At 40.1% G+C, this 27,442-nt stretch overlaps 1 protein-coding gene across 3 annotated transcripts in view; it reads left to right on the top strand.

Moving 5' to 3' along the window:
* Window positions 1-12,450: 12,450 nt before the first annotated feature.
* chst8.S (carbohydrate (N-acetylgalactosamine 4-0) sulfotransferase 8 S homeolog) overlaps window positions 12,451-27,442 on the top strand; it is a 293,304-nt gene continuing 278,312 nt past the window's right edge. For 2 of the 3 annotated variants that reach the window (XM_018240485.2, XM_018240483.2), the window contains exon 1: window positions 12,647-13,194. The gene's annotated coding sequence lies outside the window, so the exon portion shown is untranslated. Of the gene's footprint in view, window positions 12,591-12,646; window positions 13,195-27,442 lie in introns of those variants that run through there. The other variant, XM_018240484.2, reaches the window with a different exon arrangement.

Genomic DNA, 27,442 nt, shown 5'->3' with positions numbered 1-27,442 from the left:
ATTGAATACAAAATGCTTAGTTTGCTATTTTTACTGCTAGTTACATTTGGGGGCAGCTTTATCAAGGGTTGAATTGAAAATTCGAAGTAAAAAAATTTGAATATCAAGCTATTTTTGTGTACTTCGACTAGGGAATAGACCAAATTCTATTCGAATTTGAAAAAAATTTGAATATTTGAATGCTCTATATTATACTATTGTACTGTCTCTTTAAAAATTTGAGTTTGACCATTAGCCATCTAAATCCTACCAATTTGCTGTTTTAGCCTATGGGGGACCTCCTAGAACCTATTTGGAGTCATTTGAATACAGCCTATTCACCTGCAAAAAAAAAACCTCCCATTACTTCGAAATTCGACCCTTGATAAAGCAGCCCCTTAAATTACAATATTATTACATTGTTAAAAAAACAGTCATTAGTGTTCTTTACATAAAATAATATGTAACATTAGGAATCTCAGACATGGATCTCTTGGACAGGCAGCAAACCTTTGTGGGTATCTCCCAGGGGATATACATACTGTATGCTGTCAGACCAGCCTATAGAGAATTAGAGAAGAGAGACAAAGAGAAGCTCAAATACGTACATCATCATTGTCTGTGAATGTTGTGGAAACCATGTGAGAGCTAGAATGTTACTCTGTAACATACTCAAAGAAAAGGTCAAGAGATACATTTTCCTTACATAAACTAACATTAAAAAGGCTCACAAAACTTAATAAAACACAGACTATCATAAACACAAAAATCCAGTGCTGATCCTACCGCTTGCAGTTCTGCAACTAAATCACTAACAAACATGCAGTAAAATTATATATATAAACTGAAATGGACAAACACACTATTGGGCATCTTGCTTACATCCTGTTCCTATCAGGCAATAAACTTGAAGTAAAGGTTCCCTTCCTAGATAATCCACTTTGACCCTGTACTCCAAGCACTGATGTATCTCAGTGCTAAAGAAAATTTAATATTTTTAATTCCTACATTGCTGGGGGATATACAGAGTATTGCAAACTGTTGCAACCCTCCTGTTATAATCAAAGCATACAGTATAGTAGTTGGGTAACAATTGCCTCCTCCTCAGCTACACAGAATCTAGAATCTAACACACAATCACCACATTTTTGCAAAAGGGTGATTATTAAAAACAAAATAAATGGAGGCCCATTTTGAAGAGTGCCACTGGTAAACACTCTTTAACAACAGACGTGTCACTGATGTTTTACTATTAGGTATAGTTGGGGTTTTGGAACTGCATTTAAACTGCTATATGTTTGATTTCTTAAAATGGGCCGCAAAGTATTTAAGAAGGATATACTATATATGTAGCGATGGGTGAATAAATTCTGCAGGTGCGAATTTGTGGAGAATTTTGCAACAGGCAAATTAATTTGCGAAACTTCGCAGAATATTCACTGGCGAAAAATCCACCGCATCAAAAAAATTTGGCCACGTGTCTGAATAATTTTGACGTGCATCAATTTTTATGCGCGTGACTTTTCTGACGCCCATTGACTTTAATGCATTTGGACATTATTATTTGGAGTATTATCTAGTGTAATATGCATAAAATTGAATTATATGAAAGCCTCTCTGGGTATATGCATAAAGCAATTTACCTTTTTAAAGTAAAAGGAAATAAAACTGTGCCTGTGGTCAGAATTGGAGTTGTCAAAAGGGGTTTAATCGCTAAAAACAATCAGCAACACCCTGCCTAGGGGGTCATGTATGTATTCCCAGATTTCACTTTGAAAATCTGGTAACTTTTGTTTAGAATATAGTATTTTCTTGAACTTCTTGCAGAAGCTGCAAATAAGATTTCTTCATTTACAGGCTACAGAAAGCAGCTGGGCTTTATTTAAAAAAAAAAAAGATCTTGTTTCTCAAATTAATGCAAATCTAATGAAGCCAAAGCAAGAATCCCTGGAGATTTTTGGAAGCAGGTGTGCATGTTCCAATTGCAGAAATTAAGTGGCTTTAGATTTCCCTGTTTGTTTGACTTCCTATCTGTTTTTTTTCAAGGTCTGTCTTAGATTTCCCTGAAAGTAAAAGGGGTTAAGTCTGCGGCTGCTAATAGATTCTTGGAGATAAAGAATGGTGAAACTGCTCAATCTTCACTGCCGGTTTATTGATCAGCATAATCAATGACTCATTTTACGAGCCTGTAAAAAAAAATACTATTCAAAAGATTCACTATTTCTAAAAAGGACATCATTTTAACAGTGTAGAATGTATAGACATGGTAAATTCAGTCAGATAAGCTGTAATCTCCCAACTGGTTGTGGGTAATTATTATAATGTTAATAAGTAATGTTTTAAGTAAATTTGAAAGATAGAATTGTTAAAAAAAAAGTATTTAATGATAAAATAAATACAGTCAATCTTTCAGCATTTTTTAGGGGCCGATTCACTAAATTCGAGTGAAGGATTCGAAGTAAAAAAACTTCGAATTTCAAAGTATTTTTTGGGCTACTTCGACCATCGAATGGGCTACTTCGACCTTCGATTACGACTACGACTTTGAATCAAAGGATTCGAACTAAAAATCGTTCGACTGTTCGACCATTCGATAGTCGAAGTACTGTCTCTTTAAAAAAACTTCGACCCCCTACTTCGGCAGCTAAAAGCTACCGAAGTCAATGTTAGCCTATGGGGAAGGTCCCCATAGGCTTTCCTAAGTTTTTTTGATCGAAGGATATTCCTTCGATCGTTGGATTAAAATCCTTCGAATCGTTCGATTCGAAGGATTTTATCATTCGATCGAAGGAATAATCCTTCGATCGTACGATCGCAGTATTTGCGCTAAATCCTTCGACTTCGATATTCGAAGTCGAAGGATTTCAATTCCTAGTCGAATATCGAGGGTTAATTAACCCTCGATATTCGACCCTTAGTGAATCAGCCCCTTAGTGTTCGGCATGCATTTCAATTCTACTAAATGGCTTGATGCAAATACCAATTGTCAGTACAGGGTGTTTCCAGCTGTTCCTAATAGATAAAATATATCAAGCATTTGTAGCAACTATACAGATAATATATAATATATACAGAAAAAATATACGTTTCTGGTTAATGTAAACATAATGTGCATAATTATAGGTAGAGCTTGGGCAAGCTTCCAGAGATCAAGAGAAAGAGCTGTAATGAATATATTAATATATTAAGCAATAAATATATAACATTGGAGGATCACATTAACATGTTTAGCCTCAAAATTATGCAATGGTTATTGCTCTGGAGCAAGTCTTCACCATTTTTACTTAGGGATACACCAAACTCATAACTTTTGGATTTTGACTGAATACCAAACAATTCCACAAAAGATTTTGTTGAATACAGAACTGAATCTGAGTAGGGATGGGCGAATTTTTTCGCCTCGTTTCGCCGAAAAAATGACGCCCATAGACTTGTATGGAGACGTGCGTCAAAAAAAAGACGCGCGACAAAATAATTTCGCCCATAGACTTTAATGGGCGTCTGCGACATTTCACCGGCGGCGAATTTTTGGCGAAACTAAACGGGTCAAATTCGCCCATCCCTGAATCTGAGATGTAATTTTTTTTATTCTAATTTGAGGTAAATATTTTTTTGCATCATCTGTGAAAAAAAATCCATATTTAGTTGTCCAGTACATTAAAAGTTTTTATGGGGCCGATTTAATCGATGATAACTTTTTCAGAACAAAAATCCAAAAAAAATTGCAGGAAAAAAAGCATGAATTTTTTGAGATTGATTATGTGACAAAACTGTGAAAATTCTGAATACGAAAATACTCCAGCTAAAACGAAATCATGTAGAAGTCAATGGCAGATGTCCCTTTAACAACCGTAAGAGCTTTCTTTGATTTGTGGTTTTAGAGGTTTTTGGGTGGTTTTAGAGGTTTTTGGTTGGTTTTAGAGGTTTTTGGGTGGTTGGCTTTTGTGCAACAATACGTAAAAATGGTAGTTATTGTTCGACAAGTTGAAAATATGTTCACGACTTTTCTGCAACTTTTCCTGTTCGTGGTTTTTCAGTTCAAATTTTTAAAACAAATTTCATGACATTCATTGTTTTAGAAAATGGAGTTTAGTCATGGTTTCAAAAACCTCTAAAATCATTAAAATTAAACTGTTGATAAATAGGCCTCCAAATGTTCACTCAAATGATTTTAAGAATGAATGAATTCATTTAAACCCCCCAAAAAGAATCTATCCTGAAAAAAAGCCTGAATTGTAAGCAGGTTTATAATAAATTAACATCTAACAGATAAGCAGTACCTGCTTTATTCCGGATAAGGGATCTTTCCATAATTTGCATCTTCATACCTTGTCTACTAGAAAATCATATAACATTAAATAAACCCAATAGGCTGGTTTTGCCGCCAATAAGGATTAATTATATCTTAGTTGGGATTAAGTACAAGCTACTGTTTTATCATTAAAGAGGAAAAGGAATACATTTTAAAAATGTGGATTATTTGATTATAATGGAGTCTATGGGAGATGGCCTTTCCATAATTCAGATCTTTCTGGATAACGGGTTTCCTGATAACGGATACCATACCTGTACTATGATCTTGGGTTATGGATATATTTATAGTGCTGTGCACTATAGGCTTCTGCATCATATTCAAATGTTGCAGTCTGAATTAAGAGTTATTACTTTTATTTCTAAAGTCTGGAAGCAATAGCAATATAAACATTTTTATGAATTAGTTCCCAATTCTTTGCTTTTTGGTGTCACTAATGGTCTTGCATTTGCTCACAAAAAGTTCCCTGGAGAAACATACTTTGACATTTTGTCTCTTCTGGCTTATTGGTACTTGATCAGTTATGGTGTATTTTTTGGTAACAGTCAGCTGAGGATTGAACCTAGATGTGGGTTGTGATTGACTGTTATTATTTGTGAGGTATTGAAATCTGTAGCTGAACAATGGACATCAGACGTGTAGATATGAGCTAATAGGTGTAAAACAAATTATGCTAAAAACCATTAGTACAGATATAAAATAAATGTTGTATTGTCCTTGTGCCCATACTGTGTTCTATCCTGTTACTAACCTCAAAAGTTTACTCCTAATACCAAGCTAAAACCAAGCGCTAATACATACAGTAAGTAAAACAAACTTAAAATAGTGGCAAAATTGAATGTCCTCACGATATATAAAAGTATACATACGGTGCCATTTTTATGTTTAATCCCCCACACATAACAGAATAAATGAAAATCCTGTTTAATAGTAATGCCCCCAGAATACATCGAAATATTCCCTCAAAACGTGTAGCAGTATAAATGCAATAACAACTTCATTTGTAACGAAATAGCGGTATAAAACAAGCAGTTGTATTAATGCAGTGCTAAACTCATGTTTAATGTTTTCATAACACAGTCATTTAAATGACGTGCCAGCTTCAAATGTAATGTCCCAAGAACACATAAAGGCATAAATGCAGTGCCAACTGTGTATAATGCCCCCAGAACAAACAGCAGTATAAAAGCAGTGCCAATATCATGTTTATTACACCCCAAATACATAGCAGTATAAACACAGTACCAAATCATGTCTAAACTACCCTAAAAACATATTCGGGGTCGGACTGGGCTGATAGGCCCCTGTCTTTTGTGGGCTCTACCAGCCCAGCTCCGCACCCTGTGCCTCTTTTGGTCATGGCAAAAACACAGTGCTCGCACATGCGCACACACTCGGTGGGAGGGGGGCTGTGGCAAAAACACTATGCGCATGTGCACACACGAGGCGGGGGGTCCGGTTATTGCTGTTCTCTGTAGACGCTTAAAAGTGCACTGCTACTTTTCAATAGTTTCAATAGTTTTTTCATCTGCTAATCCATAACCTGAAATTTAATACCAGTGTATCATTGCAAGTCTCTTCAGCTTCTGCTTTAAATTTTTCATATACCCAATCCCCCACTTTCTCTTGTATGTCGTATAGCTATATATAGTAAATCCAAAGCACTGCACTCATAGGACGTCTCGACACTTTCAGCAGGAGACCAAACCAGCTGGTGTAGTTCTTTTGATTTCTCCCATATGGTTTTTGCCAGCACCCAGATAATTGTTGCTGTTTGTGGGTGTGCAACCATGTATTGCAATGTTGTGCTGTTAAAGATCGGCACTTTCCTAACAAGATGAACATTCCATTTCCACACAAGCCTTCACAACAGATCTTTTGTTACAAAATAATTATTTGTAGATAAAGCCTTGCACTAACGAAAGATACAGTATGTATACAAAAGTACAAAATTATCAGGTTAGAAAAAGCATTGTTAGGAATACCCAACAAGAGGTAGAGGAGAAAAGAGAAGAGAAATACCAAAACAGACAGAATGAAAAGAAAAGATTGACTGTGATAGAAAAAGACATGTAGAAAAAGAGGTAAAATGCTGAGAAATGATATCATAAAATGATTATAACAGGGGGTAAATTAATTATTTTGGATAGCTGACCCCTTATCATTGGAGTCCAGAGCAAATTGGCCTCTCAAACTGAGCTTTCATCAGGCTCTACCATCTACTATCTGGAAAAAACACAACATTGTTTTCTTAATGTCTGGAAAATAGCCAGTTGGTCATGCCAGGAATCTCTATTAACTGTGGAAATAAATGTATAAGACATGTTTCCAGTTTTTGCTTGATTTAGCAAATGTCATTGTAATAATTATAGCCTTTTCAACAGCTTTCATAAGCAAAACAATATTCTACATAGTCACTTCCTTCACTGAGTCTCCCACTCCGTATCCAATTCCAAAAACCTTTTTTAGGTAGTTTTTGGTAAAAATAGACTTTGGGGCAGATGAAGTAAAGATCAAAGTTGGAATTCCAAAAGGATCTTTTTTCCTTTTTTTTTTTTCAAAAGTTGCCTGTCGTATTACATTTATCCACACTTATACCAGTGTCAGTTTATCAGAATGTATTCTGAGAAGTTAAGCACTGTTCTGTGTGGAGAAATTATTCAGACAATTATATTGCAAACTGAAATCGATTGTACAGTATGTATTGATACTACTCATTAATAGTTAATGCTAGGTAATAAATCAGTACTTTCATTTGCTGTTATCAAATATCTTTAACCAGTGCAATAAAGAAATATCATAGTATATTTTTGTTGCAGATCTACCTTGTTTTTGCCTGTGTCCATCAATTGGGGCATATTCCGTTTCCTATTTGCTTTTTTTTCTGGATACAGAATTTTTATTATCTTTGAAAGAATGCAGTTCCTAGGACTAACTGTAAGGATACCTAGTGGTCTACTGGGGTGGTGGGGATGCCCACATGCTTGAACTGGCGTGTTCTCTCCCTCACACATTTTTCCAGGTTTTGCCAAGCATGCATTCTTCAGGGTTTTGGCACTCATGTCTTTTTATTTTAAATGTGCATCTGACGTCATCGCACTTGACACAAAATTTTAATATTTAAAGGTGCTTTGTCCATTTTCCCTTGTCCTATGTAGGTCTATTGTTAGATAGTTCCTGGGTGTCCTTATTTTCTGGTTTCCTTTTTTTGATGCTTGACTGTCCCTGACCACTGCTAATTCGTTGCCTGTTCTAACACTTGCCTGTTACTGACGATTCTTACAGATCCTGACTTTGTTGACTGATTGGGTTTGACCCCAGCTAGTTTGTATGCCCAGCTCTTTTCTCATTATTCCAGTCACACGTTCTGGTTACCTTGTCTGCCCAGAACTCTTGCATTGGTTCTCGCACTTTAAGACCTGGCGGCATCTGAGTAGTCAAGGCTCCTCCCAACGTGAAAGGTGATGGTTATAGGCAGAACGTGAGCCGTGACTAGAACCTTGGCACCACTTGCCCTTAACTGCATGCATACAGAGGTAGGGATGTAGCGAACTGTTCTGCGGCAAACTTGTTCGCGCGAACATCGGCTGTTCGCGTCCGCCGCAAGTTCGCGAACGTCGCGCGACGTTCGCCAATAGGCGTTCGCGTCAAAATCGTTCGACCATTCGATCGCTAAAATCGAACGATTTTCGTTCGAATCGAACGATCGAAGCCATTGGATTGAATGAAATCATTCGATCGAATGGCTTCGATCGTTCGATTCGAACGAAAATCGTTCGATCGAACGATTAAAATCCTTCGATCGTTCGAATCGAACGATTTTCGGATGTTCGAAGTTCGCGAACTGTTCGCGAACTGTTCGCATTTTTTGCCGGTGTTCGCGAACGGCGTTCGCGAACACATACTCGGCGGTTCGCTACATCCCTATACAGAGGTAATAATACACCTTTAAAAAAATTTCAGTAGTTCAAAGCTTTGGAAAAGGTAGGATATCACTGAGAACCACATGGACTAACCATCAAAGTTTAGCAAGGAACTATGCTTAATTCAGTTGCAAAAACAGACAAATTCAAACAAAATCAAACAAAGTTAGGATGTACAGTATAGGAATTGGTAATGTATGTGGGAAAGGGGAAAGCTCCTCAATGCGGGTTATCTGTAACAAGGTTTGTATAAGTCTTCTAATTCTGTAATTGTATCCTGAATGTTAATGGGGAAGTAAACACACTACAGAGAAATGTTGTAATTGCATCACTCACAGCTTCCTTAAATTAACTGTGCCCCCATTGGGAGTTACAGACTGCACAGCAGTATAGGCAAATCACATCTTAGACAACCTGATTTCTGTTCACAGCCTTGTGTCAGTGGGTGGTGACAAGGGATCTATACATTGTCCCAGAGCACAAATTGAGTTACAATATGCATGCATCTCCTTGATGATCATGAAGATAAAGGTTGGTAATAGAGGAGCTGCAGTCCAAGATTGTGGCCACCAGCATTTCTGTGCTGCTCAACAGTTCTGGACACACTATGAGGTCACAATTCAGTAAATTAGTAATAAGTGATGAGGTTGCCTACATGTCTGGGAGGCCTATGCTTAAAAGCAAAAATATGCTTCGGAGAATTGACTTCTCCTTTAATCCACTGACCTCATATTTTACTTGGACACACTTTGCACTTTGGCATGGTTGATCAGTTTATTTTTATAAAAGGCAAATTATTAAGCCCCTAGTAATTTCTATTCAATACCAATTGACTTTTTCTGCATAGAGCAGTATCATATGAATAGACACATATTTATAGTGAAAGCGTCCCAAGAGGCATATTGCAGTTTTCTTAAAATTAAATAAGGCAACATTTTTCTGAATGAATTCCATAATGCCATTTCAGAATACTGTACATCCTGGACAGTCCTGAAGGTGTAACTATAGAGGAAACAGACCCCACAGCCGCAGGGGGGCCTTTTTCAGGAAAGAGAGCTTAAGAAATTACATTTAGAATGTACCAAAGACCCTGAGATTTTTATTATGGAATCCAAATGTACAGTATCTACCAAATTCAGTGATGCTCCTACTAATTTTTTCTTATATCTTTCATTCCTTTATTTACAACACAAGAGTGACCCTACTTATATGTATAAGTAATTTAAGAGATCTGTTTCTTCCCTCAATTCATGGTATCTTCTTTGAGATTTTTCTTTTTTTTATAATTCAATGGTTGATTTTTAAACTACAAGGCTTTCTTAACATAATTAAATAATAATGTCAGAATGACTTATTTACTGTACCTTGGACACCTTTACATACTTCTGGTAAGGAGTGTACATTTCATCACAATTTTGATCACCATAAACTCTTTGTCTAGTTAAATTGGCTTCATATATGTTGATTAGAACACCTCTATCAGGGGTTGAGGGCTCTCAGGGGTGATAAGGAGCCTGTACTTACCTTTGCACTAGTGATGACCTTGTTGGCCTGAAACCCAGGGGACTCAAAAAACTGTGATTGCTCAACGCAAACCTTGTTTTCCAAAGGGTAATAGCTGGAGGTGAATCTCAAATCAAGTTGTTATCACATGAAGACTCACTAAAGAAAGAAACTCATCTTCTAAATATTTATTAAACTTGCTCAAGTTGACAGTTTGTAGCTGAAGATAATTAGCTCCCAGAGATCTTGTAAATACTCCTGTCAAAAGGCTGTTTTGCTATCAAAACTGTAGGGGGGAGGGATCCAGAGTCCATATCTAGTTGTCTTGGCCAAAAGCTCAATGCTTTTTGGTCTCAAATATTGGCTTCATAGAATTGGTTGCCTAGGTTTATTTGTGTAATTATCCTTGTGTATCTATTCTTGTAGGTTAATAAAAACTATTTTTACTGCAATAACCTACTCCCTTCCTCCCCTCAGGCTAATGTAATCATGCCACATGCAAAATGCTCTGATCTTAATTAATCACAGGAAAATATTTCAGCATTTGCATTACCCAATCTCCATTATAATGAATTAACAGGTTTTGTTGGATGCTCTGACCCATTATGTGTTGCTGTGGAGGGAGACATCCTACTGGGTTCCTCTTGAATTAAAACAAATTAAAATTATGTTTTTTTGTTTTTCCTTATCTACAAATATAGACACCAAGACACATTGCTCTGGCAAGTAGAATGACACTTGACCAAACCCGGTAACACCAAGGAAAACCACATTCAATTTAAACATGACCTACTTGAATCAATCCCATGTCATGTATTTTGGAACCCCTACTGCTGCAAGGCCCACTGAGAGAAATACTACCCGATGGTGGCACTGTGAACCAATCTACTGTATCATTTGTTCGTTTCAAAAAGGAAATGTAAAAAATAGTATATTCACAAAGAAATAAGTCATTTTTGGATGATCTTTGGGAATGTTAATCATATCCTTGTATCCTTCTGCACGTTTCAGTTAAACCTGTCTTCAGAAGCCCTAAAAAGAAATAGAAAGTTTTAGTTTCAAACTGTTAGAAAGCTCTACTAAGGTTTCAGGATGATTTGTGTTAAGCAATAAAGTACTTCACTTGCTGTCACTTTGTACTTAAATTGCCTTTCTATATCCTAATAGAGCACAATGGGCAATGAGCTGAACTTAAGACAGTTTGATTGGCTGGAGGGTTTTTTCAAATTTGCATGTGACGGTCACACTTAAGGTAATTTAATTTATCTTTTATTATTAAGGTATAATTATCATTTGTACCTTTTTGTTACAGCACAGAAGCCTTAAGCCTAGTATTCCATTTAAGTCAATGTTGTTATAGACACATCAGAGTTTAGTCATCCAAATGGTTTATTCAGTAGTTACACACAATCATACTAACACACAATAGTACAAAGTGGTTTATTGTAGCCAACTTCTATTTACTACTACCCATACATACACATTATTTCATATGTTGTAAATGACTTATTTCTGATCAAACAATGCAGACTGTTGATCTTGTTATCATATAGAAGTTTCTAATTGATATACCTTAGACTCCATTTAAGACGTTGTCCCAATACTAAAACTGAAATGTACATGATTAAAATTCCCAGTTTGAATCTCGGATTGATTCATGATCTCTTTATTGAGTTTATTCAAATTATTTTTCAGTTCTCGGAGTATCTAGTGGGTATGTACATTTCTGATGGCAAGGGATTCTAGTAATTGGATTCTAATTAGTGTTGCATGTGGTGAAGAAAAAGATTAAAGCCCTCTAATCTCACCTTCTCTTCACTTGGAGTAGCTGGCTGGTTTTCAACATTTTCTTTCTTATGCTCTGAGAGGGCTCATTTGGTAAACCGTTGTTAGTGCAAAAATTATGTGATGCTGTTAGATGAACAAAAGCATAAACATGGCTAATTACAAATTATCAAACTATAAAATTGCAAATGAAAAGCTTTGTTTGACTTGGTCTCAACTCCAAGTCAGTTATCCGGAAATCTGTTATCCAGAAAGGTCGAATTACGGAAAGGCCGTCTCCCATAGACTCCATAGATATTAATCCTTATTGGAATCAAAACCGGCCTATTGGGTTTATTTAATGTTTACATGATTTTACATGATTTTCTAGTTACAAAAAAAAGCCAGGTCCCTAGCATTCTGGATAATAGGTGCCATACCTGTATATATATATATTTATATATGTATATATGTGTATATATATATATATATATATATATATATATATAACACAAAAACGTTTCACAGACAATTTTAAAATGTTTTCCTTTTTTCACAGTTATTCTAACAACAGTTTAGAGAATAACCAAGTTATTGTTAGTATACTTAATCCCCTTAATACCACCTTTTCTAAAATTCTTTACCGACTGGTGGGGGACGGGGACACAAAGGGACAGGCCGTGATGTCAAAATGGGTGGGCCACGGCGTAAAAAGGAGCAGAGCCGCGCCACGTACAGTTTGAAGATGGAAAAGAAAAGTTAAGTTCCAGGGGATTGGGGGCAGGAGGAGGAGTCTTTTTAAGTGTATTGCAAATTTACCGGCAGCTGCATTGCCGGCCCAGGCAGGTATTTTACCAGCTGGGTGGCAACACTAATGCCAACACAATGTGGACAATGTGGGTCAAGCCTCACCTTGGAATACACTGAACCCTGGTGAACTATGGGTAAAGGGGCGGGATCACATGTATCCCAAATAATATGTTTGTAGCACAAATATTTCCTGACGAAGGGAGGCCCAAACGTTGATGCACAGGTGGTCACAATAAAGAAAAGGGGAAGCTGTGCAACATATTTGGTGTTCGTGCGATTCTCTCCCCATTCTTGCATCGGTAAGTAAGAACACTCATTGCCAGTCGCGCTTCACAACACAACAAAAGAGAACTAGTCGGGCAGTGCGCGCCGCACGAGGGTAGAGGGCGCTGTAACGTAGCCAGAAGCTTAGTCACATGCACACGCACGCTGCGCGCACTTTACCTCCTCAGTATCTCATGCAGCCGGCCCCGGACCTGGGCACTGAGCTCCACTCGTTGTCCCTTAGTTATACAGCACACACGCCCCTCCAGTACAGCCCGTTATGCCATAATCCATTCGCCTTTCACTTCTGCCACCTGCACAACTTTGCTCACAAAAGGCGCTTGTCCAGCGAGCGGACACTCACCTGCAGCAGCTGAATGGGGCACAACAGGGGCATCCCGATGGCTTCGTCCTGGGCAGCAACTTGTGCCGCTAGAAGAGAACCCGCAGCTTAATGGCATCCCCCTGTCCCCGCGAATTGCCGCCGGCACTTTGATTGCAGGATTCCAGGCTCAGCCACGGCGTCTCCCCATCACACACACAGGTGCAAGCGGATCCCATAGGCGGCTGCTGATACAGGAGAGAGGGACAGAGAGGGGCGCAGATGGGCACCTGTGGGAGCTGCTACCAGTCATCCAGGTCAGTGCTGCTCCTACCTTGGCACCTGTCTGTAGGGATCACTCTGTAATGGGGGCATTTATAGGACTGACAGACAAAGGAGACTTCTCAACGTATTTGCTGTCTAGAAATCGGTGAAGACACCTGGTGGGTTGTGTTGCCATCAGCTGTAGGGGCTGCTGCCTTCAAACTTAACTTTTTCCTGCCCATTGTTAAAGGGCATTCTCCCCGAGAGAACTGTTTTTTGTTTGATTTACATAATTCCAATTTACATTCCTTAAACGGTTTTAAAGTTATATTTTAATGAAGTGTCAATGTAACTGGAATGGAAAGCAGCGTGTGTCCCTTTCTCTGCTTCTGACTCTTTAAAACAATGTAGTCAATGTGTTGTCTTCCACCTCGCTTAATCAGGTTGCTTCTGCTACGTTGTTTCAGGAGTCAGAACCAGCAGTGCAAAGAAGGTTAACGACCAGCCACACGTGGTTTTCAGTAGCGATTACATTTATAAATAACATTCAAAGGGGTTGTTCGTCTTTGAACAACTAGTTGTTTTCAGATGGTTCACCAGAAATGACAACTTTTTCCAATTAGTTTCTATTTTCTATGTGTGGCCGTTTTTCTAATATTGATGTGTAAAGGGTTAATTTTCACCTTTGAAGGGTCAATCTACACCAGGCAATTTGGAGAGATTTAGTTGCCTAGCAACTAATCACCTCTTCTTTGGGGTGACAAAATTCCCCGAAACCGCTTCCTCTTGTCCTGCGCTTGCTGTAATGAAAAGTCGCCTGCCTTATGACACACGCGGCGATTCGTTTTCCAAAGTTGCCCGGAAGTTGCCTTGTGAGGAAACTTCAGACGACTTGGAAAACGCTGCGACGCGTGTGCTTAGTGCAGGCGACTTGTCATTATAACGAACGGGAAGACACGAGGAGGCAGTTCGGGGAGATTGTCGCCCAGAAGAAGAGGTGATTAGTTGACAGGCGACAAAATCTCCCCGAATCTCCTCGTGTGAACTAAACCTTAAGCAGCTCTTTGTGGGGGATCGCTGACCCTGTGTACATTTCTTATCTTTGTACCTGCTCAGCAGAATCTGTTAGAGTTGATACAATAGTTGCTAATACTCCAGAGATACTGCTGAGAAATGTATCAACTAAATGTAGAAAATTGCAACAGTTTAGAGTCTGCACCTGAATTAATGAGCTGCCCGACTGAAACACCAGAGACACGAACATTCAACTTTAAACTTAGATTTTGGAAAAACAGTAAAGAATAAATAATGGAAAGTAATTGAAAAAAAGTCTTTATTTCTGTGCTATGATCTAAAAACAACCGAAATGAAAAAAGTGTTTGGAAGGTGAACAACCCCTTTAAGTCATCATCTTTTTTTTAAATAAATACATAGTGAAAAGTTGCTTAGACTGACATTTACTTTCATTATGGAAAAACTGATTTGGGGTAGATTTCCATTAAGTTACTGTATGTGCAGACTTCTTAGATATCTCTGTAGTCCCATATCCACCCTGGCACAGGGCTGTCAGCCTTAAGCTCTTGTTGAAGTACAGGTGCTAGTTGTATCACATAGGCTTTGTAGTCCTGACTAGTTTTCATCACTAGTTTCTACTGGACATTGTTATTTACAACATTTAAAGAAAATGGTGCAAGATGTCAATGAAAAAAAAATATATGAGCGCTACCAAAAGTATATTAAAGTCCAATAACCAGATTAAACAATAATAATGAGAAAGAGAATACTCGCAGTTCACCCAGTCTGTGGGTGCATGGATATAAAGCCAAAAGCAAGAGTTGTGAGATTCTCCAAAAAATCAACCAAAAATGGTTAAAAATACGAAAACATTTATATAACAGATGAAAGCCTAATTCGTTTTGTGCTTATTGGGGCACTTACTCATAGACTCATGTTATTTATGTAACTTAAATGCACTGAATATTATTCACAATAAAATATTTATGTGTTCATAGGTACAAGCAGTACTTCGTAAACAAAGAATTTTCTTCTAGATTATGAAAAAAAAAACAATCAATAGTGTCATACATCCAGCTATCTTTCAAATATTTCTCTATTAATTTGATCAGTGATGGAGAAAAGGAAACATTTGCAATGCTAAATGTCAAAAGTGTTGGGAACAGAGGGAATGCCATTGGTTTGTAGTGAAACTTTAAGGGAGGAACTCCACGGGCGCTTTTGAAACGATCCGGCGTGCTGCACAAAAACTCAGGCGTCACATTGGATGCGACCGAAATAAGGTAAGAGATGGAAATGTCGGATGAAGTCGCAGCAACAGTTGTGTTGCATCGGATCAACCCTGCTACACCATCCGACAATGCTGTTACTTACCTTATTTCCGTCGCATCCTACGTGACGCCTGTGTTTTTGTGCAGCACGTCAGATTGCGCCGAAATCGCCCACTGATTTCCTCCATAAAAAGCCAATATAATAAGTGAGCAGTAAAGATGAAACCATTCTGGAATCAATATATACTCTGCTAAACTATGGGACACCTTTGGTTTTCTTGAAATGTCTTTACCATCAGTCTTTGCTGTTAAATTCCCAGTTGCTCCCTCTGGCACAGTGCCAGTGCAAAGCTCTAACTCAAGCTGGATGGCCTGAAAATAAAATGAAATCAATGCCATAAAATATCTTTTTTTTTTAATTAAAGATGGGAGCAATCATAGATTTTTTAGAGGAAGTTTTTCATTATGCATTCATTCTCCAGACCTCAGCCAAAGTGAATTCATTTATAAAAACCTGATACTGCTATGTAACTTTAGCCTCAATTGAAGTTTATAAGCTTGGGCCCAGGGAAGGGGCAGAGTGAACAGATTTCCAAACAAATGGCATAGACCAGATTGTCTGTAGTAATTGTTTGTTTTCTATGGGGTTTGTAGAGAAGCGCAGCAAATCTGGTAAGGACTTCTTTCAGCAGAGGCTTATCTCTCCTTCTCTGAAATCGTAGAGGTTTAATGAAAGGCTTGCTGACACCTGCTGCCTGGAAACCTATCTTCTATAAATATTGTAGCCAAGTACCCAAAAGTCTAAGTATATCATGAAAGAATAAAAAAGAGTAGATTGGCTAGACAGTGCAGATCTTTGAAGTAGAATAGAAGTGTTAAGTCTACTTGCAGAAGTTCAGTTTTTAGTATTTGAAACACTGAAATATTCATAGAATGTACAGTTATGATATTATCTTGGGTGCATCCATTGAAATAGAAGCAGATAAAGGGTTCGGACAAGTGAAGAAATGCTGGCCCTGGAGCTGTGTATCAAATTTGTGCACATGAAAAATAAAGCCTAACATTGTGTAGTACAAACATATTTTTGGGACAGTCTTCCCCCTTCCCCAGATGCACAACACAACTAAATACCCATTATTTTAGCTTGGTGCTACAGCACAGCTGTCTTTTGGGGGTCCAAGCTTCCAATGGCTTATGAATGGGTCGGAGAAGCAGCAATCGACAGGGAGAATCGGCAGTTGCTATAGTAGTTCTGAAAATAGACTAATGTGTGATCTATGGGTTAGGAGATACATGGTCACTGGAACACTTTATACTGTATCTGTCTGTATGAGGTAATTTTACTTCACAGCATAGCTTCAACAACTATTGGTCCATAGGATGGATAGTATTATTTCTTATAAACAGTCACTTTTGACTCATGCTTTGCTGCCACTAAATGTGAACTATGTCCAAGGGACATAAAAACGCTGTGTATATATCTATAGATATATATATATATATATATATATATATATATATATATATATATATATATATATATATATATATATATATATATATATAGATATATATAGATATATAGATATATAACAATTATAGATTTCAAAACTTTACCTTTTTCACCAAAGCACAAACCAGTTCAAAGCCACAAGGTAAATAAATAAGACTTTTTCCTTTCTTGCAAGTTATTATTGGAAAGTGGAAAGAAAATGCAAGGAGATTGTGATCACATGCCTGGCTTAATTATTTATAGGTGCACATCAATCAGGGAGTGTGGATAATTTATTTATAAATCATTGAGAATGGAAAACTGAAAGTCTTGGCTCAGAGAATCCCTTTCACTTATGCAAACAGATCATACATTTGCCAAAGTTGTGAAGAGGGTATGAAAGTCATTGCACCAAGTGTCAGTTTTAATACACAGATATCTGAGCTGTTAATCATATATTGCCTGCCCTGCCTCTATGCATGAGGCATAGAGGTGGTGCAGTCAATTCATTTCACTTTCCATGCTACACTTTCCAGGTGTGACTGTTCTCACATTCCCCCTTCCCTCCTTTCACTGTACTTTTGTGTAGTGCACTGTGTATGGACCTTAGGTCTCCCATTCTGGAGCATAAACAAAATTTTGTGGTGATACACAACTTGCCTTAATAACTTAGTCCACAAAATGACAGCTGCCTGCTTGCTTTGATTGTGTAAATTCCAAGACCGAAGGAAACACAATTTAAGTAATATATATGTTGTGAGTAACATTTATATTGCTCAACAAACATGATAGAAAAGTATTTGGAATTATTCTTAGTGTCTTTAATGTTGGGTTAAAAAGATCTAATTTTTTTCTTTAGAGGAATAATTTTTAGAAAAAGAAATAATGATGCTGAGATGAACTCTAGTATTCCATAGGTTTTAAGTACTGGCAGCCAAGTGTGTAAAATAAATGGAGGATAGGGCTCATTTACGACTTCAGAATTGCGGTCTTACAAAAACTGACAGTCATTGCATGCACTGACACTTGAGTCCACTTTATTATAGTCCTTCTCGGCTCCAGTGCATCTTTGGAGCCTTCTGCTCCAATTACTTGACTGTTGACAGAGGGGAATTCCTGAGTTACCTCGCACTTTGTATCCTGCACTTGTGGTTGTAAATGGCCCCTAGTTGTGTATACATGGCTACCTGTATGACTAAGGTGCCTGATACCAGGTCAAGACTGAGAATCAAAATAGGCCCTGGCATTTCAGGTACCCAGAGGCCCCAACAGGCGCCACAGAGGCAAAAACAGCCACCCACCAGCCCACTAAATAGTGAGTGTCTATGGCATCTTACAGCAGCCCCTCTGGCATTTGCCAGAACCCACAGATTGAAATCCAGGCCTGCCTGATACTTATACTGTTAGTATATAAGTTTTTGTTAGAGAAAGTAGAAATATAAACTTACAGAAGTGTACAACAAAGTTTGAAAGGAAAATCATAAGTTAACTATTGCTTTAATGGAATACAAGATCTGACAGTTAACACTTTTCCTAATACTGACCGCTTTTACAGTTTTTTTTGCCTAGAAATTGACAACGGCAAAAGTGCCAATTAGCTGCTCAATGTGGCAGCTTTTACAATGCCACTCTACCTCTCACCCATTGAAACAAATAGATTATTAATGCAAAGCTCTTTTCCTACAACAAAATAACTGGAAGCAAATAGAGCTACAGTTTGTTTTACTGTGCTATGGAATTATAAATAATGCACAGAACTCTGCTTTCTGTGCGTTGCACTTTACTTACCACCTTTCTAATGTAAGGCCCACTTGGCCGGAGATGCTACCTAGTTGTGCATGTTCTTTAATGCAAAACATTCCAAATGTATAATTTGTCTACCCCTTTCATTTCTCTGCGTTTCTGACTAGAAAACAATAGGGATGTCGCGGACTGTTCGCCCGCGAACTAATTCGCGCGAACATCGACTGTTCACGTCCGCCGAATGTTCGCGAACGTCGCGCGACGTTCGCCAATTTGGGTTCGCCTTAGCTGGCGCTTATTTTTGACCTCTCACCCCAGACCAGCAGATACATGGCAGCCAATCAGGAAGCTCTCCCTCCTGGACCACCCCCACACCCCCTGGACCACTCCCCTTCCATATATAAACTGAAGCCCTGCAGCGTTTTTTCATTCTGCCTGTGTGTGCTTGGAAGAGCTAGTGTAGGGAGAGAGCTGTTGAGTGATTTGAGGGACAGTTGATAGTAACTTTGCTGGCTAGTAATCTACTTGATACTGCTCTGTATTGTAGGGACAGAACTCTGCAGGGATTTGAGGGACATTTTAGGTTAGGTAGCTTTGCTGGCTAGTAATCTACCTTCTACTGCAGTGCTCTGTATGTAGCTGCTGTGGGCAGCTGTCCTGCTGCTGATCTCTCATCTGCTGACTGCTGCCTGTAACCCAATAGTCCTTGTAAGGACTGCTTTTATTTTCTTTTTTGTTTTTTTACTTTGCTACTATAAGAGCCCAGTGCTATTAGTCTAGCTGTGTTGGGGAGTGGGACTGGTGTGCTGCTCCTAGTAGTTCAGCACCAACCAGAGTCATTTTTTTTTTAATATACATATATAAATTTTTTATTTTACTTATCTTACTGTTCTTTAACGTGTCCAGTGCTGTTTGCTGTTCTTCATAGTAGTGCACCAATAGTAGTGCACTTGCAGGCATTGTTTGCCCAGTGTGTTCTTCAAACAACTGCCACCTAGCTGTGTGAGCTTGTTCACATTCTGTCTAAATATCAATAATAATACCGTCTCCAGAAACACCACCTGAGTGACGTTTTCCAAGCAGCAATAATATATTCCGTATCCACTGCTGTAGTGTATACGTTGACCTTGCAGGCATTGTTTGCCCAGTGTGTTCTTCAAACAACTGCCGCCTAGCTGTGTGAGCTTTTTCACATTCTGTCTAAATATCAATAATAATACAGTCTCCAGAAACACCAGCTGAGTGACGTTTTCCAAGCAGCAATAATATATTCCGTATCCACTGCTGTAGTGTATACGTTGACCTTGCAGGCATTGTTTGCCCAGTGTGTTCTTCAAACAACTGCCGCCTAGCTGTGTGAGCTTTTTCACATTCTGTCTAAATATCAATAATAATACAGTCTCCAGAAACACCACCTGAGTGACGTTTTCCAAGCAGCAATAATATATTCCGTATCCACTGCTGTAGTGTATACGTTGACCTTGCAGGCATTGTTTGCCCAGTGTGTTCTTCAAACAACTGCCACCTAGCTGTGTGAGCTTTTTCACATTCTGTCTAAATATCAATAATAATACCGTCTCCAGAAACACCACCTGAGTGACGTTTTCCAAGCAGCAATAATATATTCCGTATCCACTGCTGTAGTGTATACGTTGACCTTGCAGGCATTGTTTGCCCAGTGTGTTCTTCAAACAACTGCCGCCTAGCTGTGTGAGCTTGTTCACATTCTGTCTAAATATCAATAATAATACCGTCTCCAGAAACACCACCTGAGTGACGTTTTCCAAGCAGCAATAATATATTCCGTATCCACTGCTGTAGTGTATACGTTGACCTTGCAGGCATTGTTTGCCCAGTGTGTTCTTCAAACAACTGCCGCCTAGCTGTGTGAGCTTTTTCACATTCTGTCTAAATATCAATAGTAATACCGTCTCCAGAAACACCACCTGAGTGACGTTTTCCAAGCAGCAATAATATATTCCGTATCCACTGCTGTAGTGTATACGTTGACCTTGTAGGCATTGTTTGCCCAGTGTGTTCTTCAAACAACTGCCACCTAGCTGTGTGAGCTTTTTCACATTCTGTCTAAATATCAATAATAATACAGTCTCCAGAAACACCACCTGAGTGACGTTTTCCAAGCAGCAATAATATATTCCGTATCCACTGCTGTAGTGTATACGTTGACCTTGCAGGCATTGTTTGCCCAGTGTGTTCTTCAAACAACTGCCGCCTAGCTGTGTGAGCTTGTTCACATTCTGTCTAAATATCAATAATAATACCGTCTCCAGAAACACCACCTGAGTGACGTTTTCCAAGCAGCAATAATATATTCCGTATCTACTGCTGTAGTGTATACGTTGACCTTGCAGGCATTGTTTGCCCAGTGTGTTCTTCAAACAACTGCCACCTAGCTGTGTGAGCTTGTTCACATTCTGTCTAAATATCAATAATAATACCGTCTCCAGAAACACCACCTGAGTGACGTTTTCCAAGCAGCAATAATATATTCCGTATCCACTGCTGTATTGTATACGTTGACCTTGCAGGCATTGTTTGCCCAGTGTGTTCTTCAAACAACTGCCGCCTAGCTGTGTGAGCTTGTTCACATTCTGTCTAAATATCAATAATAATACCGTCTCCAGAAACATCACCTGAGTTGTTGTTGTTTTAAAAAAAATGCCAGGCAAAGGCAGGCCGCCACGCAGAGGCACTAGGGGCCGTGCTGCTATGCTATCCTGTGGCCCTAGGAAATTGCCCAGTTTTACAAAGGCAATTACCCTGAACTCCCAAAATGCTGAAGAGGTAGTTGACTGGCTTACACAGCACACCCCATCCTCTACCGTTTCTAACTTTGCCACAACATCCTCATCCTCCTCTGCTATGGGCACCCCTCGTAACACTTCCTCCACCACCGGTGCCCCTTCTTCACTGGAGTCAGGAGTTATTTACACATGAGTTTCTTGAACTGAGTGATGCACAACCATTATTGGCAGAAGAAGATGAAGGAGATGAGGACGTTACACCAGATATAATTCTGGCAGACAACACAACAGAGATGGACATAATGAGTGATGAGGAGGTCCCCGCTGCTGCTTCCTTCTGTGAGCTGTTAGAAGAAATTGATGCATCTGAGGAGAATGATGATGAGGAGATTGATGTTTTGTGGGTGCCCAGTAGAAGAGAGCAAGAGGAGGATAGTTCAGATGGAGAGACGAGAGTCAGAGAGGCAGGAGGAGAAAAAGACTTAGAAGAAGCAGGGAGGACAGCTCGCAGGGAACAGTAGGGCAACAACATGTATCGGCACCTGTGGTCAGCCGGCCAACGCACCCGCCATTGCCGCCAACTTCTACTGTTACCGCCAGATTGCCAGCTTCAAAAAGCTCAGCAGTGTGGGATTTTTTTAATGTGTGTGCCTCTGACAAAAGCGTTGTAATTTGCAATGAGTGCAGTCAGAAACTGAGTCTTGGGAAGCCCAACACCCACATAGGTACAACTTCTATGCGAAGGCACATGAACGGCAAGCACAAAGCACTACGGGAGCAACACCTCAAAGGCAGCAGACAAACTAAAAGCCACCCTCCTTCTGGTCCAGCATCTTACTGCTCTACCTCTGCTGTCCTTGACCCGTCTGAACCACCCTCCACTCCGCCTTCCACCTTGACCACCAGTTCCCAGTCATCTGCCCCCAGCCAAGTTTCTGTGAGGACCATGTTTGAGCGTAAGAAGCTAATGTCTGCGAGTCACCCCCTTGCCCGGCGTCTGACAGCTGGCTTGTCTGCACTCTTAGCCCGCCAGCTTTTACCATACCAGCTGGTGGACTCTGAGGCCTTCCGCAAATTTGTAGCAATTGGGACACCGCAGTGGAAGGTACCCAGCCGCAATTTTATTTCCAAGAAGGGAATACCACACCTGTACCACCATGTGCAGAGCCAAGTCACCGCATCTCTGTCACTTAGTGTTGGGGCAAAGGTCCATATGACTACTGACGCATGGTCCTCCAAGCATGGTCAGGGCAGGTATGTCACCTACACTGCCCACTGGGTGAACTTGCTTATGGCTGGGAAGCAGGGAATGCGTGGCTCAACAACAACAGTGGAGTTGGTGTCACCGCCACGGATTGCACGCGGTTCTGCCACTACCTCTACTCCTCCTTCGCTCTCTACCTCGTCTTCTTCCTCTGCTTCCTCCTCCTCTGCTGCTGGGTCCTCCTCCTCCACACCTGTGCACCCCCAGCTCCCCCTAGGCTATTCGACGTGCCAGGTACGCCGTTGTCATGCTGTCTTGGGGATGACGTGCCTGGAAAGCAGAAACCATACCGGATCTGTACTCCTGTCATCTCTGCAGTCACAGGCCGATCGGTGGCTGACCCCACACCAACTGAAGATCGGAAAAGTGGTGTGTGACAACGGAAGCAATCTGTTGGCAGCACTGAGCCTGGGCAATTTAACACATGTGCCCTGCATGGCACATGTTCTGAATTTAATAGTCCAACGTTTTGTCTCGAAGTACCCAGGATTCCAGGACATTCTCAGGCAGTCCAGGAAGGTGTCGGCCCATTTCAGACGTTCCTACACAGCCATGGCACGCCTTGCTGACATTCAGCAGCGGTACAACATGCCAGTCAGGCGTTTAATTTGCGACAGCCAGACTCGCTGGAATTCAACGCTCCTCATGTTTGAACGTCTGCTGCAACAGCAAAGAGCCGTCAATGAATACCTGTTTGAACTGGGTGGTAGGACTGGATCTGCAGAGCTGGGGATTTTTTCCCCCCGTTACTGGGTGCTTATGCGCGATGCCTGCAGGCTCATGCGCCCTTTTGAAGAGGTTACAAACATGGTCAGTCGCACCGAAGGCACCATCAGCGACCTAATACCCTTTGCTTTCTTCCTGGAGCGTGCCGTGCGACGAGTGACAGATGAGGCTGTAGACCAGCGTGACGAGGAGCAGGAAGCGCACGATTTCTGGTCGGAATCACCAGAACGAGCCCAGGCACCTGCTGCAACGCAGGGAGAGGTGTCAGAAGTGGAGTCAGAGGAGGAAGGTGGCTTTGTGGAGGAGGAGGACCAACAGGAGCAGGCTTCCCAGGGGGCTTGTGGTGACCTTTTGGGGACCCCTGGTCTTGTACGTGGCTGGGGGGAGGAGACCGTGGATGATATAGTCCTTGATAACGAGGAAGCGGAGATGGATACCTCTGCATCCAACCTTGTGAGAATGGGGTCTTTCATGCTGTCATGCCTGTTGAAGGACCCCCGTATCAAGAGGCTTAAGGAGAAGGACCTGTACTGGGTCGCAACGCTACTAGACCCTCGGTACAAGCATAAAGTGGCAGAAATGTTACCAACGTACCACAAGTCCGAAAGGATGCTGCATTTACAAACCAGCCTACAAAACATGTTGTACAATGCTTTTAAGGGTGATGTCACTTCAGGAACTCATCAACATTCCAGGGGCAGAGGTGCCAGTAATCCTGCCACGAGCGCACCTGCAAGGACAATGCACGTTGGCCACTCTGTAACGTCAGACATGCAAAGGTTTTTCAGTCCAAGGCAGCGCCAGAACCCTTCTGGATCCACCCTCAAAGAACGCCTCGACCGGCAGGTAGCGGACTACCTGGCATTAACTGCAGATATCGACACTCTGAGGAGCGATGAACCCCTGGACTACTGGGTGCGCAGGCTTGATCTGTGGCCAGAGCTGTCACAATTTGCCATGAACCTCTTGTCTTGCCCCGCCTCAAGTGTCCTCTCAGAAAGGACCTTCAGTGCAGCAGGAGGGATTGTAACTGAGAAGAGAACTCGCCTAGGTCACAAAAGTGTGGATTACCTGACCTTTATTAAAATGAACGAGGCATGGATCTCGGAGGGTTACTGCACGCCGGAAGACTTGTTCTGACTCCCCATGCAGCTGTCCTTCTCTGCACGCCGCATGACTCCACACACAGCTGTCCTTTAGCGTCCTCCTCCCTCCGCCACCGTTACAAACTAGGGTGCAAACCCTACTGGTTTCATTTTAATCAAAACTTTTTGGACAAGTAAATCCTGAGTTTTTCTGGCCTCTGTGCTTCAGTGGCTGCAACCAAAAAAATATATATTTTCAGCATTTATATGGCATATGTTTTCTGGCCTCTGTGCTTCAGTGGCTGCGACAATTTTTTTTTATATTTTTAGCATTTATATGGCATATTTTTTCTGGCCTCTGTGCTTCAGTGGCTGCGACAAAAAAAAAATTAATATTTTCAGCATTTATATGGCATATTTTTTCTGGCCTCTGTGCTTCAGTGGCTGCAACAATTTTTTTTTATATTTTTAGCCTTTATATGGCATATTTTTTCTGGCCTCTGTGCTTCAGTGGCTGCGACAAAATTTTTTTATATTTTTAGCCTTTATATGGCATATTTTTTCTGGCCTCTGTGCTTCAGTGGCTGCGACAAAAAAAAATTAATATTTTCAGCATTTATATGGCATATTTTTTCTGGCCTCTGTGCTTCAGTGGCTGCGACAATTTTTTTTTATATTTTCAGCATTTATATGGCATATTTTTTCTGGCCTCTGTGCTTCAGTGGCTGCGACAAAAAAAACATAATTTTTCAGGAAAGTACACATGCCTAATTTTTCAGGGTTCTGCAACAGTGGCAAAATCGCATCTTTTATGGTCACCGCAGGTGATCAATAAAGTAGACCAAAACTGGGCCCACACTGCAGAATCAGTGTTTTTTGGTTCACTTCACTGTACATTGAATTACCTCTGCCTGACCGTGCACGTGCGCACAAGCACGGTGACTGCTAAACACACCACTACAGAAATATTGCCACCAACAGGACGAACATCCTGGAGGTGACAAGCAACTAGTAATTAAAAACTATTATTTGCTCACTTGACGGTATCATTCATAAAAATTGTTACAAAGTATCTTATTTGCACCTGTTAGCTGTTCTGAGCTCTCTGCCAAAAGCTAATTAAGTTAGAAACTGTTTTTTTTCTGGCTGTTCAGTTCAGAGAAAAGAGGGACTGGTGTGCTGCTCCTCCTAGTAGTTCACCACTACCAGCACCAACCAGAGTCAAAATTGTTACAAAGTATCTTATTTGCACCTGTTAGCTGTTAGCTGTTCTGAGCTCTCTGCCAAAAGCTAATTAAGTTAGAAACTGTTTTTTTTTTCTGGCTGTTCAGTTCAGAGAAAAGAGGGACTTTCCAGTACAAAAGAGGGACAGGGGGTTGAGTGGTCAAAAGAGGGACAGTTGGGAGGTATGCAAGTGCCACCTAGCTGTGTGAGCTTTTTCACATTCTGTCTAAATAACAATAATAATTCCGTGTCCGTAAACATCACCTGAGTGATGTTTTTACAGCAGCAATAATATATTCCGTATCCACTACTGTATACGTTGCCCTTGCAGGCATTGTTTGCCCAGTCTTTAACCAAGTGCCACCTAGCTGTGTGAGCTTTTTCACATTCCGTGTCCAGAAACATCACCTGAGTGACGTAGTGTGATTTCTGCCCTTTACAGCACAAAACGCAGCGCTGTGTCAACAATGTATTTTTCAGATACATTTTTGCCCTTGATCCCCCTCTGGCATGCCACTGTCCAGGTCGTTGCACCTTTAAACAACTTTAAAATCATTTTTCTGGCCAGAAATGTCTTTTCTAGCTTTTAAAATTCGCCTTCCCATTGAAGTCTATGGGGTTCGCGACGTTCGCATTTTTGACGCAAGTTCGCGAATATGTTCGCGAACATTTTTTCCGCCGTTCGCTACATCCCTAGAAAACAATCCTATTGGGTTTATTAAACGTTTAAATGTTTTAGTAGACCGTGCATGGAGATCCAAATGGATCCCTAATCTGAAAAAACACAGGTTCCATTATATATTCTATACCTATACCTGCATAATGTTATGCTCGCAGATAAATGATTGTTAAAAATGTACGGGAACATATAAGTTTGGCTTGGTGTGTTTTATTCCATGAAAATAAATAAGTAACACTTCTAGGGCTAAAATATGAAACAAGTTATAGTGCCCTTTTGAAAAATCCAGAAATGTCACATGCACCAATTTACCCATCTCCTGCAGGAGTTTCGTTGATTGCACACTGAAACGTTAATGTCATATATCAAGCCTTTGACATTATAACGTAGTGCATGCCCTTTAGGCTGAAACTTATATTTCTTAAGTACAAGCTGTTAGTGATCACATGCCCTATTGCCTTATTGAGTTGTCGCTGCAGCTTTATAAAGTAGTACACAATATAAAGCAATTAAGAAATGATATACTGATATACTGTGTTTTGCCTTTAAATGTTTTACTCCAAAACTATGTCATTAAAAAAAAAAAAAAAAAAGTACTTTTCCTATATTAATTGTTCGTAAGCCAAGGCACATTCATGCTGTGGAGAAAATGATGAACTGTATACATTAAATTGGTTCACAATTTCACATTTTAATTGTTCCTAAATTCAACAAATGTATCATTGGAGAGCAGCAAAATAAGGAAAATAAATGTAATGCTTTCTGTAGCCTACAGACTGATTGTATTTGTTGGATTGTCGCAGGAACGGGGACTGTGGAGCAAAAAGATATTATTCTGTTCTGTGCTGATTCCTACACAAGAGAAATGTGTTGGCACCAAAATTACTGTTCTGTGCTCTATAGAGAAAGCATTTTAATTATGTTTACTCTTAAACATTTCAAATACGTCAGATAATATGACTTCTACGGGGAGAGAGGAAATAAGTCATCAATTTCTTTGCAAAAGATTTGTTCACTGAGGTCTTACAAAATTATTGG

This window comes from Xenopus laevis, chromosome 4S (genome assembly GCF_017654675.1).
Source record: "Xenopus laevis strain J_2021 chromosome 4S, Xenopus_laevis_v10.1, whole genome shotgun sequence".
NCBI classification, from domain to species: domain Eukaryota; kingdom Metazoa; phylum Chordata; class Amphibia; order Anura; family Pipidae; genus Xenopus; species Xenopus laevis.
Note: the sequence above shows the minus strand (reverse complement) of the source record. Positions and strands in the feature narration are given on the sequence as shown.